The sequence below is a fragment of the Schistocerca cancellata genome, chromosome 6 (genome assembly GCF_023864275.1).
Source record: "Schistocerca cancellata isolate TAMUIC-IGC-003103 chromosome 6, iqSchCanc2.1, whole genome shotgun sequence".
Taxonomy (NCBI): Eukaryota; Metazoa; Arthropoda; class Insecta; order Orthoptera; family Acrididae; genus Schistocerca; species Schistocerca cancellata.
In genome coordinates, this window is record NC_064631.1 from 596788101 (window position 1) to 596802950 (window position 14850).

Consider the following 14850-nt stretch of genomic DNA (forward strand, 5'->3'; position numbering starts at 1 on the left):
CAATGGAGCAAACCCACAGCAGAGTCATTCGAAGTTCTGACGAATATTGGTAGGTAGGTCATCACAGAGCAGACCCACTGTAGTCCTGGTAGAGAGTATGGTATTGGTGAGTCATCAAAGGTGTAGACCCACTGCAGTCCTTGAAGAAATTGTGGACAGGCCCACTGTAGTCCTGGTAGAGATTACCAGCAGCCATCTGTTGTGACTGTGCGGGTGCAGAATCACCAGTGAAGAGTCTTGCAGATAATATAGCAAGTTCATAACCACCACTTGTGCACTCACAAACTTTTTGGAGTTGTCCTTAGAACCAGCAATGCTGTTATCCAGTCCCTTGCTGAATTATTAACACACGTGCAAACACTAACAGTCCCTACTTCTCACATATTGTCCATATACTATGACCAACAGAAATGTGTGCAGTGAAATGTAACATACAAGTTACTTAATGTGATAAACTGGTGTCAATTACAATTATATAACATAAGAATACAATTACAAAGATACAAAATACATCATTAAAAACATAACAATACAGATAATATTTGTAGTAATAGGGGCTTTACAAAAGAATAGAAATAAACATATACATCAGTGTTACAGGAACGATGACATGAGTACAAAAATAAAAGATCAGAATCACTTTTGAAACGTCAACTTCACACATGAGCATTAAAACAAAACAGAATAAATAATGTCTGAGCATCTTTACAAAGAAAATAACAGAGTATTAGAAAAATTCTACAACATAGCTCTCATCAGCTAAACACATAAAGACAGGAAAAACACAAATACACAAGGGTACACAAACATATAGCGGAATAATAGAAGGAAAGGACAGGGTTTGTTTTACTGCAGTATTTTGCAAACAAAACTTTCTTTACTTCTCGGAGATCTCCCTTCATTCATCATTATTCCCAAAAAGTCCTATCTATACCTCCTTCCTGTATTCTATTCATATTTCCTTCAAAATAATTATTTCTGATTGTACAATACTCATTGGGGCCCAAATCTTTTTCATATAACTTCGCAATGCATTCTTTACCTATTCTCCATAGTCAGTTTCTTATATAGTCTACCCCCTCTTAAGCTAACTTAAATCTACTGAGCTCAGATATATATACCAAGGGACGAGGCAATGCAGCATCACATAACAAATTAACACAAACAGCAATGCAAAAAAATGGAAAATTGCAAAGCAAGCTACAGTAAATCTAAATTACCAAGCAATGCAACATTACAACTAATATGAGCCAATGTGCAGCAACAATAAATATAAGTCAGTAGTAAAACTAGCTTAACAGAGTAATACAAAGTCAAATTCAATAACACTATGCCTGGCAAACAGCAGCAACTTATACCTAGACATGACATAGCTCAAGCAGAAAAAATATTACACTAAAATGGCCATGTCTAATACCTATGTCACATCTTAACATTAGAGTAATGCATCACAAAAACTTACGCTAGTAGATAAGTTACCAAATCATAAAAAAATTATTTATGCAATTCCTGTGAAGGGAAATGTCTTTTTGTGCTCCCTCATTTTTTTTTGATAGATCATAAAATTATTTACTGGATCTGTAGGCATAAAATATTTATATTAGTACATATATTAAATTTTATTTTAACCAATGCTGCAGTGCAGCTAGAAACTTGTAATTAAACAAAATGTGTAAATAAATACATAAAGCAAGCCATATGGCATTTTTCTTAACTAGCATGACAATAGCTGTGAAATGTTTCTCATCGTTTCATTAGGAATTTCAGTAAATATCATAAATTACGAGCTCCACAGTGTTATCATATGTTTTTAATTTCGACCAAGTCGTTTTTGCGATGCTTTCTACAAACGAATGTCATTAGCGGGTATAGGCCTCCTTTTTTTTTTCTACCTGTGCTTCCGGAAAGGCACACCCTAATGGCTTGTTCTCCAGGTGTCTGACACAGCTGTGTGCCGACGACGCACGTGCAGGTGGTCACTTAACTTTCTTACGGAAATATTTACGACAGAAGTTTCTGCTACAGTGACAGTCTCATATAAAAATTTCACAGGTCGAGAATTTACGTTGCAAATGTGTAGAAACAAAATCCTATGAATATAACAGTGTCCAAAAAATTCTTCGCCGGTATTGTGATACGTTCACGCATTTACACACACATTTCATAACTCTTAAAGTACGATTCTTGGTTTCCAACATCCTTTTTCACAAGTCCGCGTCCCTAACCACTATTCATTACTCCTTACCTTATTCGTCGACACTTCTTCAATATTGCATCATAACAGATAAGTAGCATAATCAAATAACTCATATAGCATCAGCCTATTAATCATAAACATACCTCAGCAGCATAATACACATCGTCGTCGCAATAATAACATCATAACACCTCAGTCAAATCTCAAAAACGTCGTAGCTTCCTCCAATGATTTCAAAACCTAAAGAAAATTCTCTGCTCATTTCAGTAGTGTCATCTACCTCAAATGTACTTTAAAAATCATGGTCTCATACCAAATACATCATTCAAAGCTCTCATAGTATCACAATGGTTCCGAAAAAATTAAACAGTTCACAAAAAGTACAGACAAAATACAATTTCATAAGTGTGAAGTTACCCAACGCTGTAATTACGTAAACATGTATCACTGACGTAGTAAAAAGCTTTGTCTCTCTCAGTTAAATGATCAGATAGCTGTGTAATTTATGTGTTAGAGAAATATGGTACCGATGTGTAAAGTTGTATAAGCAAATACCATATTAGCTAGGGCTCCTTGTGCTTGCCAAACACATGGTACACAAAGCAGGCGTGTACCCCCCTGAGGTTTATTGTAATTATACCTTCAGGTGTTACAGATTACAAGAATGGAATGAAATGTATTACGGAAAACCTTTGTATCATTGTATTTCAAATATCTTTGAAAATAAATGTTTTTAGTACAAAATTAATCACTCAAATACGTTTTCTGTAGCGCTAAATATGCGTCTTGCTGTAAGATAATCTCTGTGGAAGTGTCGTAGTTATCGTCCTCCAAAAGCTAAGTTCTGCAGAAGTCAATGTACTGACCTCATGATAAACAAAGTGAAATGCTTTGCGTATAGATATCATACTTATTACGCTTATTGCCGTGATGAAGAAAGTACTGTGCTGTAATGTATTGTTGTGCTACAGAAAAGGCTGTCTCATTGTAGCTATACCACAAAAGTTACTACTAAAACATGTTTTACTTTCCAGAATAATACAGAAAAAACTGTGCAGATATAAAACAGATACACCGCAAAAGCAACATTGTAAATTGTCACGCATTAGCAGCATCGTGATAAAATCGTGTAGCTGTCACATAAACTAACCACTGTGTCATCTGGCATTTCACAGAAAGCACCTCAAATCCAGAATCCACTCTCAAGCAAACCAAAATGTTGCATGAAAATTTCATTAGCAGTGCTGGTATATGTTCTAAGTATGTAAGCCGTATATTTGTTATGTAATCGTGCAACTAACAAGGAGGAATGTATAAATAACAACACTGTGTCGTCTGTTCACAATAACAATGCATTCGCAATTACTTGTCTAAGTTACCTATGTTCTTGACTGGATGGTTAGTTAGCTTTAAAACATAGTTGCATGTTAACAGTTTCTCAGTGTGACAAATTGTACAAGTAGCGTGAAGTGAAAATTGCAAAGACTAAGTTAAAAAGCAGATTGTCTGTCAATAAATGGTTTTACATGAGAAATGTGGTGTAAACCTTTACTCTTCCTAGTACGCAGAGTTTCAACTTGAATGCAATTATCATGCGGTATTCATCCGTAAAGAATACGGGAATTTTGCTCAAGGTTAGCGTCAATGTTATTTTTCCCTGAGCCAGCCGGCGCACACGGGTGCTTGCGGTGCGAGTCATTGTCTGCTACCTCTTTGTTGGCGCGCGCCGTTATTGGGATTTGGAGACCTGGGCCCTGCCCTGTTTAAATCCCGCCAGTTCTGATGAAATTCACGTCTGTCGTTACGATCACATCGTCTGTCGTCATGTTGGTAGTTCCTGTAGTTTCTTTCTTGTCGGTTAAGTGGTGGAGAATTTCTCCCTGAGTTGTAACTGCGCTCTGGACAGTTGCGTCTAAAGTTATTCTGTCTCCCTTGATAATAATTATTTTGGTTCCCATATTGTCTGTTTCTCTGATTGTCTCTGTGATAGTCATTACTGCGGAGAGGTGATCTTTCCCTGTAATTATTACTACTCTGCCAACGGTTGTCATACGGGTGGTGTCTATTTTGGTCACGATTTGTGTGGTGAGAATAGCCTTGTCGTGTCCAGTTATCGTTTCTGTCGTCACGGAATTGTGACGGATGTGACCTGTAGTGATTGTTTTCCTGTTTTCGCATCCCACGACTGTCTGTGTCAATTTCTAATTCTTGTAACAGTCCCTGAAAAGCTTCAATGTCGTCTTTGCAATGTCCTGCTAAAATAATATGTCGTAAATGTTCAGGCAGTTTGATTAAGCAAATGCGGATGAGTTCTGAGGGGCTGTATGGGTTTGACAGGTATTGATTCTTGTGCAACATGTCTTCAAAATATTTCACAAGACTGGAAAATTCTGATTGTTCGAAGTGTTTCATCATTATGATGTTATGTTTTACATGGTCTTGTGTAGCTTGAGACCAATACGCTGAGAGGAAGGCATGATAAAATTCTCCTTCACTGTGACAATCGTGAATGACCGATCGCATTCTTACAGCTGGTTCATTCTCCAAGTAGCCACACATAAATTCTAATCTGTGCTCCAATGACCAGTTAGGAGGAAAACAATGAGAGAATTGATGGAGCCACGCTTGTGGATGAATGTCGTTGGCAGAATTCTTAAACGTTTTGAATTTACGTGTAGTAATGAACAGCTTATAGTCAAAATCATCGTGTCGGCGAGTTGCATATCGTGTCGGCGGTTCCATCTCAAAATTCGGTGTACCTTGCCAATTTCTTTCATAATTACCGAAATGCCCTGTGTTATTATTTTGTGGCTTTTGCGTATTTCTAAGTTCCTCTTCCCGTGTTGGAGCGCGAGTGTCCTCTGAAATACGTAATTCTTGTATTACCTGTGTCAGCTGATCTTGTACTTCCCGGATTTCTCTTTGGTGTTGCGTATTAATTTGATTCTGATTTTGTTTGAATTTTCTAATTTGTTCGCACTCTTCTGTGTCATTAAAGACTACTGGTTTTGTGTCATTCAGATTATCATCTATCTTCGTAGATAAATTATTTAGCTGATCCGAAAGTTCAACTACTTTCTCTGATAATGAACTAATTTCCCCCATGTGTCTTTCTACTGTGTCCTTTAAGTTTTCCTGAGTTTTTGCAAGTTGCGTAACCGAATCGGTAGATGCAACTGAGTCCATTTTAGCTTGCAAGGTCTCATGATTTTCATGGACATAGTCTGCAGTTCTTTTATGGCTGCTTCGTGATTCTGTAACGCATTCTCATGACGCGAAAAAATAGGTTGGAAATGCTCACAAATTTGTGTTTTTACGTCATTACAGACTTTCTGACATTTCGATTCGATTTTATGTAACTCAGTAGTTAAATCTTCACGTGTTTGTTCAAGCGTATGTTCCACTGAGTCTAACTTTTGAAGCTTTTGTTCCATTGTGTCTAACTTTTGAAGCTTTTGCTGTGTTTGTCTCTGATTTTGTTCCATTGTGTCTAACTTTTGAAGCTTTTGCTGTGTTTGTCTCTGATTTTGTTCCATTGTGTCTAACTTTTGAAGCTTTTGCTGTGTTTGTGTCTGATTTTGTTCCATTTCTTGCATTAGTTGTAATAACAATGCATTAGTGTCTGGAATCTGTTCCTCTATGCTTTTCGGCAGTGCGTTTTCACCGGCAGCATTCACATTTTGACAAGCAGAAAATGTGTCTTGACTCATTTGAGAAACCGGTGAGGACCCAAAACCTGAATCTACAGTATTTGTAAAATTGTGTCTTGTCATTTCGGATTCCTGAGGCGAGCTGTTGCCGACCGATCGATCGATAATGCTTCCCTGTTCACTACCTGTTTGACTGTCTACACCATTATTTGCCGCCCGCTCCATATCCCTATGCACAGTTACCAAATTACTACTTCGAATGTCTGTTAATTCACTACCCAGTGGTGCTGATAAGCTACGCTCGTTGTCACTATTATTTCTCAGTTTACTTTGGAGCCTAGTGTTACGTTTTTCACACGCCATTATTGTGACAATATTTCACACGATAACACAGAAAAACACAATTTGAAGAGCAAAAATAAGAGAACACATTAATATAGCACTGAAAATAATATCTAGTTAATTGCAGCTGCGAAATACTTGGTGCAAATCTACATGCATGCCACAACTGTTTTACAGTACAACAATGAAAGACTGCAACTACAAAGGAGATTCTCTCTACAATTACGCACTAGCAATAAACAAAAGCTACACTAAATACACAAACTACAAGAAAAAAATCAGAAGATTCCAGTGAGGTATCCTAGGCTAAGGGTCGACATATGAAACGTCCCCTTAGAAAAATTTGTACAAGACTGTGCTTAACCTGACACACAATGTTTTTAGCGCAACGCAATCTGACTTTCAATAATCCCTACAAAACAATGGCCCTGACTAACTTTAACCTATACCTTTCACAAATCACTTACCTCACAAAAATCTTCGTTACTGGAACTACTGCAATACAGCGAGCGCCACTACTGCCAGCTAAATAGAAGATTCAAACTACTGAAGGCACTAACTACTGATAGGGATAGTTAGCAAATGAAAGATTTTAATAGAGAACAAACACTGTATTTACCTTAATAGTCATAATATATATAGCAGTTCAATTTCAAAACTTCCGCCATCTCTCTCCCCACATCCACCACTGCTGGCGGCTCACCTCCAACTGTGCAACGCTACGCGCTGTTCCCCGCTGCCTAACACTACAATGGCAGACAACAATGCAAACTAGCCACAGACTGCACACAGCACAGCCAGTGATTTTCATATAGAGCGCTACGTAACTTTGCCAATAAGAAAATATAAACAGCCTACTTACAAGTAATTCGTGCAACCAGTTAGTCAACACTGCTAGTTACTTTCTTTGTGACTAACATATACGCATCTGGAATTAGACAAGAAAGAAGTTGGCAACGATAACAAGGACGAGTGCCTGGACGGTATCTGGTAAAATTTATGAACCATATCTATTAAAATCCGCGAACATCATATGATTTTAATTTAACACACGGAGGATAATCTCTCTCATCGAGCGGGTGTATGCATTCCGTTCTCGGTCAGACAATCGATCTGTTCAAAGGCAATGTACTTCATAAAATTGAATCCTTACATAACAAGCAATTAAATAAATAGGCCTGCATGAATTGCACAAGGAACAAAAGGTGTAGAATGTAAACTATGAAACAGGGATTGGGATATCTGGGATAGAACGTTGACAGTGAAATTTAGTTTACACTGCATTCAAAATTTATTTTATGTAATCAAATTAAAAGAAAACATAACACATCTGTATGAAAAATAAAGCAGGCTGATGCCTGGCTTGGACGGTAAAGTAACCACAAAAGTTAATCATATTTCTCGCCTGATGGGCGTGCAAATCAATGAAGATGTGTAAACAACGAGAATAGCGTATTAAAGGAAACACAAACACTGTCCATACCAATACTAACGCGATGCAGAAGGAAGAGAAGAAACTAGAGAAATATAATATACCCTACAACACGCATAGAGACAGCATAGGTTTGTTCCACCGGCCTAACGCCACCCAGGAAATTCGTCCGTAGAATTAAATGAAAGCTACGATCCGAAATGTCATTAGTGTCGGCCGTACAGATTAAATTACTTACAGCAATGCTGATGATGTTAACACTAAACAGCACAGAACCACGTGGCCCTAGTCATACAAAGCCACACCAAAAAAAAAAAAAAAAAAAAAAAAAAAAAAAAAAAAAAAAAAAAAAAAAAAAAAAAAAAATACAAAATTTCAGGAAGTCGGTTAACTCGCGAAAGGAACTACACTCCTAAGTCAAGCATTGTTAGACCGTTGCAAGCTAAATCTGATACCCAGAGATGAAGGCTCTCCAGACATTTACTGAACACGTGGAACCGAATGGACAAGTGCAACACACTGTACTATAGGGAGTGCTGAATACAGATAAGAAATACCGAAAGGATGAATAAAACAATACAAGAAATTCAAACACACACACACACATTTATACCGATAAACACGAAACTCAACTGTAATTGGACAGGGTCCTCACACCATTCTCCCGCACTTCTAAATTCTGAATGAACAAGGTCACTACTCACGAAATTGAACTACTGCGAAAGCTATTGTTCCCTAAATCGGCTAAAATACTCTGCATGCTTATTAATGGCTGATGTGAAAGAAATCGATTAAGATTACAACTATAGTGAAACTTACACAAATTCAGCTACCATATTCACCTATTAAAATAAAAATCGGCTCCTAAGAGCAACCACACTCACCAAATTCCCAGGAGCGAGTGACCACACCCTGACCAAATCGGGATTTACACACGGGTAGAGGAAGCTGTCATAGAACATCCTTAGCGCTCTTTAAAAACTTAAGCACAGTAGTGCTTCAATCACAAGGGAATGAAACCTCTTTGCCACTCTGTAAGCTTACACCAAAGTTGGCTAAACTGCCACAGCAGTTTACCCGCCACCAATCATTGTGGAGATTCAATATACACTAGAATTCGCTCACTCCGTTACTCTAAGATGGTAGGAATGGGAAAGAATGATAGGGATACAATACAAGTACTTTGTAATTAAGTGTGGGAAAGATATAGGTAGCACAGATACGTAATAAATCAGCACATGGCTAAAAAACAGACATCGGATAAATATGGGTTTAAATCACTGTCCTCCCGAATATGAGTCCAGTTTTTTAACCACTACGGCAACTCATCGGATAAGTATCTTATGAATGTGCATTTCGAATCTGCTGAGCAATGGGACGTGCATCATTTATAATCTTTTGAACAAATAACCTCCTACATGTGAAAATAAAGTAAGTCCTTCTTAACATCCCAATTTAAATCTAGTTATTTCATTTACATTAACAGTGAAACGTTGCTGATGAGGTGAAGAGGTTCTAAAACTTGGAGCTATATTTAGAAGATGACACGTTCAAATTCCGATACATTATGCAGTTTCGTATTTCCTGCAATCTCATTAACTGATTTCATGCGAACGCTGGAGTCATTTTTTGTTCAGGGCAACATGCTCTTGTTATTTACGTGCCCTGAAACGGCTTAAAGTAATCGACATAATCGGTAGGCGCTAGGTTCGAAACCTAAGTTATATTTTCTGTAGTTCTTTAAATCACTAAAAGTGAAAGCTCAGATGATTACGTCAGCGAATCTCATTAACTGATTTCATGCGAACGCTGGAGGCAGTTTTTGTTCAGAGCAACATGCTCTTGTTATTTACGTGCCCTGAAACGGCTTAAAGTAATCGACATATTCGGTAGGCGCTAGGTTCGAAACCTAAGTTATATTTTCTGTAGTTCTTTAAATCACTAAAGGTGAAAGCTCAGATGGTTACGTCAGCGAAGCCACAAATGATTTCTTGGGCAAGTAGTCCGTCTTTAACGTCCTCGTCGTCGACGTAACGTTAAGCCCTAATCTTTCCTATAAACAAATGTAACACACACTGCGTTTACTGCATGTAATTTCTAGTGGGACAAATAGGTCTCTGGTTCTCTGGTTCTAACCAAAGTTTCTGGGAGATTTTCCTTGATTGCGAGGCAAATACCGGCGCTGCAAATCTCCTTCCAAATATTCTCTTTTTGGGAATCCACTTGGGCCATCAGTTCACTACCGCATGCCTGTAAAGAACGAAGCGTTTTACAGTGGTTACTCCTGCTCACTCCGACAATGAATGAAATATGCATAAAAGAAAGTTACTCTGTAGTATAATCCAGTGAACTCACTTAATGTCGCACAAATGACACAAAATATGTATGAGAAACTTGTATTTTTGATTGGAGCAGTATTGTCTCAGTAACAATTGACTGGCTTAGAGAAAAACTACAGAATAATAGAAAAACTTCTAGTTTTTCTTGGGGAAGATCAGTTTGGATTCCAGAGAAATGAGGAAACTCGTGAGACAAGACTGTCCCTACGACTCAGAAGATAGGTGAAAGGGGGGTAACTTACGTTTAAAGCATTTGTAGATTTAGTGAAAGATTTTGATGGTTGATTGAACTACGGTATTTGAAATTCTGAAAGTAATAGTGGTAAAACACAGGAAGAGAAATGTTTTTTACAAATTGTACGGAAACCGGACTGCAGTTATAAGAGTCCAAAGACATGAAAGCGAAGCAGTAGTTGAGGAAGGATTGAGACACGCTTGTAGTCTGTCCCAGTGTTGATTGATCCGTACGCTGAGCAAGCAGTAGAGGAAAGTAAATATGATTTGGAAAGGGGATTAAAGGAGAAAAAATAAAAGCCTTAAGCTTTGCCGATAACATTGTACTTCTTTGAGAGATGGTAAAGGGAGCTCTGTTAAAAAGGACGAATACTGTCTTAAAATGAGGTTAAAAGAGTAATGGTTTGCTATTTGGGTACCAAAATAAATGATGACGGCAGAAGTAGAGGATATAAAATGCAGAGTGGCTATACCAAGAAAAACTTTTTCAGAAAAAGAGAATAATTTGTTAATGTTTAACATAAATTTAAAAATTAGGAAGCCAATCCTGAAGATATTTGTCTGCAGTATAGCGTTTGATAGGAGAAACTGGGGTGGGAAATATGAGGAGGTGTCCAAATGGAAGGACTGGAGTCCCTGCATGGTTGCTAGAGCGTTGAATGGATTTAGAGCAAAAAACAATTTTACTAAGACGATTGCCACGATTTTCATTAATGACCGTCAAATAGATATAAGGGTTCAGACCTTTAGCAAACAACCAACGCTGACTGAATAGTCGGCTGCAGGGGTAAGTGCACAGAGAATTTAGCTGAATGTCTCAGACACAGCTGCTATTAATTACGAAAACATCGGCACCAGGACTGTCACTAGCGAGGGCGCCACTCGTAAGGTCCGAAGTTAAGAGGCGAAAGCGACCCTAGAGGGAGGAACTCGTGCGCACTGGGCTCAACCCTCCCTCACCGGAACCCAAAGACGCTCCACAGGGCCCAGCGCCAGTGGCAGAAGGTTTGCACTTGAGCTAACTACTCTTCTTAACCTGACTGACACGAACTCTAAAGGTCTTCCTATTCAATTCAGTACAGACCAAGAGATTAACAGGACTCTAAAACCTTACGATTTTACATGATCCTGTGAAACTGTTAGTCAGTTTACTAAAAGGATTTGCTCCGGCCTTGGCTCTGACATTGAACCTGTGGATGACGACTCGGCTCCTGATCTTGCTCCTGAAGTCTCTCCTCCCATAATTATACCTAACTGCCTATCATCTGTGCGTGTGCTCAGTGCTGCGGTTGGCCTTTCCCAGTTCTCTTGGATGGTCTGAGGGATGTGACTTGCTGAGGAACTAAGTCATCAGTGGTCCAAAGATTACTCAAAGGAGTATTAACCTGATGGGCTAGGATTAATGAAGTCAGAGTGGCCTTAGTGACTTCACGTTGTGCAATGTTAGAGGCCAGATTTAACCATGGGATAGAAACATCACAACGTTTTTGGGACTTGGCATGAATTATTATGAAGGCAGCCTACAGATTCCTACTTACATTGAAAGGAGTCTACTGGGGAACACTTATATGTGGCACCCGAATATTGTAATAACACTAATATAAACTAAAATGAAACTATTATATTATAAACGATGTATGTTTCTGATGGGCTCTATAAAGCGGATCGCTGACTGTGCACAACTGCAGAGCCAAAGATACTGACTGCTTCTGGTCAGAGATTGTATTGTTGGAGTAAGATAACGCTTGGCACACAGAAGTGGGTCGCTGTGAGCGAAAGGGGATGCAGTAGGCAGAGTTCGTGGTGTGCTCTGTTTAGGTACCAAGTGTTAGATTATAATGCAGGAATTACTAGTACATGTATTATTGGAAATACAAATGTGGAAGCAGAAGTCTCCTCGCAAGCAAGATAAGGAAGTTAAATTTTTATGACATTCGTTTTGCCAGCGCGTTTGTGGAAATGAGCTGGCTGATAACTGGTAACAGTGAATTCTATGTTGAGTAACCCCAGAATGTACGTAAACAGATTAGTTAGATATTTCCTTTCTGTAATGTTTCTAAGATTTGTTAACACAGGTATACGTAATTTGATGATTTGTCTTTATGCTTTTTTAGTGAGGTTAGATAACACTTGCTATATAATCTCATTGTTTGTGACTCAGTTAGTAAAGAGGATGTAATTTTTCTGAGTAATGTCATTTCAATTGTCAGATGTTTTGGAAAGCCAAACTTAACTTCGAATACAATTTCACCAATGAAAAAGTCAGTGTTAGTAATGCACCCAAATCACTACCGCCTCCCTGTCCAGGTCATATGTTTTTCAAAGACATTGAATTTTTCTTAAATGCTTTCATTTATCAGCCAAAAGAATTTCATGTACATTTCAAAGTATTACGGCCAGAATTGCACAACGCTGAGCCTGTAGTTAGTATATTTTATTCTTCTTCATGAGAGACCAGAATATATTGCGACCCGTCGTTGCTGCTTTAGAGGTAAGACAATTTTATTTACTTGTTATGTGGACAGGGATCAAAGTTATCAGTTTTGAACAGGGTCAGAGGATTCAGTATCTAAGGGGCTGAAAGTATTTTGCAGTGACTGTATTTCTTTATTGGTGTTGCGAGTTACATTGGCAAAACTACATGCTGTCTAATTTTTGCCTAGGTGTTATGAAAACCCAGATGACCTCCCATAATAGATCCATGAAAATATATAAAAACAGCGGGAACCAACACCAGAGGCAAAAACAAAGTTTTTGTTAACAATAACACAGAGTAAGCACACCACTTGCAGTTACAACATGGTACACGATAACTCTAGTGTTGTATGCATTTCCAGTTCAGGCATTCATCCATTGTACCCAAACAAATCCAGAAAGAATGTTACAACATGCTCAGTGAAAGAGAGTTGTGGGTAGTAAGGAGTGGCGGTTATATGTGTAACACCATGATGGAAACAAAATCTCCGGTTTTCCCAAGACGTAAATGCCCGAGCATTATCACTCTTTAGAGTACATGGTGGCCCAAAGATCACAAACATTTTGTTACGATGTTGTACAGCTTGGCCACTAGTGACCTCACAGCTGGGGATTAACCAGCTAAAATGGGAAAACCCATCTACCACCATCAACAATATATAATGGTTGCCCATGCCCCCCCACCCCCACCAACGAGTACATGGGAGGGGTCCTACTTAGCCTACAAAGAGGTCATCCATGGGCCTGTTCTCACGAGTACACTCCGGGAAACCTTAACGTGAGTTAGAATTAGGTTTCTCTTGTTTGCACAGCTGACACTGTCCCTCTAACCGATTTATATCTTTACACATAGATGGCAAAACTACATGCTGTCTAATTTTTGCCTAGGTGTTATGAAAACCCAGATGACCTCCCATAATAGATCCATGAAAATATATAAAAACAGCGGGAACCAACACCAGAGGCAAACAAACATTGAAAGTACGGTCGCCCCTCCATTTTGACACACAATACCTTTATCAAGGACATACTCTTGTATGCCCTCGCCTTTTAAAAGCCTTATCCTTATTTGACAAATACGGGAATGCTCCGGTTTTCTTCTCCTGAAATCACAAGAGGGTTTGAGAACCTCAGTTAAGACAGTGCAGCCTGAAGTAAGTTGTTCATCGCGCTCAGCACATAGAGGCGCGCCGTAGTTTTCATAAATGTGACTCAAAGGTCGGCCACGCCATTCTCTGGACCCCTGATATGCTGAGCCGTTAAATGGAAGGCGGAGATGCATACTGCCAACGAGAAATCCTAAAACCCAACTCAACCCCTGATTATCAGTCTCAAGGACGAATTCCCTATGTTGTAGATAGAACTTGAACTTCTGCAACGCTAAGAGGAAAAACAAATATTTCCAAGCGCATAATGAGTATTTCAGTTCAGCCGGAGGTAAGCAATATGATGCACAGACAAATGGACTGCACTCCTCCTGATGCTCTTAGAGGAGCACCGCTTCTACCCCAGAATTAGATGCGTCAGTCTGGACAATGAAGGACTTGCCGAAATCCTGGATGGCCAACACGGGAGACTTTATAAGGGCAGCCTTGACTACCTCAAAGGAGGCATAATGACTCTCGCGACAAAGGAGTGGCTCCCCTCTCTTGCACAAGTTATTCAAAGGAATATTGGACAAAATTAGGAACAAATTTTCGAAAGAAATTAATAATTCCAATAAATCTAGTCACTCCTTTCTTGTTCTTTGGAGGGAGAAGCCACACAAGGAACGCGTTCACTCCTGATCAATACTGACCTCTTAAGCTGAAGTGAAGAGACCCAAAAAAGATATACACGGATGAGTCAAAGTGATCTTAGAAGGATTTACCATAACACCGGCCTCCCTAGAATGTAGCAAAACTTCTTCGAGGTGATGCAGGTGCTCCGCAAACGAGGCACTGCAAACAGCCACATAGACTTGAACTTGAGATTTCACAAAACATGGTCCAAGAGACAAGACGGCTGCCCCTGTAGAGACACCGCAAGGAACACGATTAAATTCATAAATATTCCAGTACGTACAAAAGGCAGTTACAGGTTTGGAGTCTTCAGTCGAGGGTGTCTGATGGTAAGCTTCATTGAAGTCCAGTAACGAGAATCAACACGCGCCTACAAAACAGGTGAAACAATTGTGAAGGT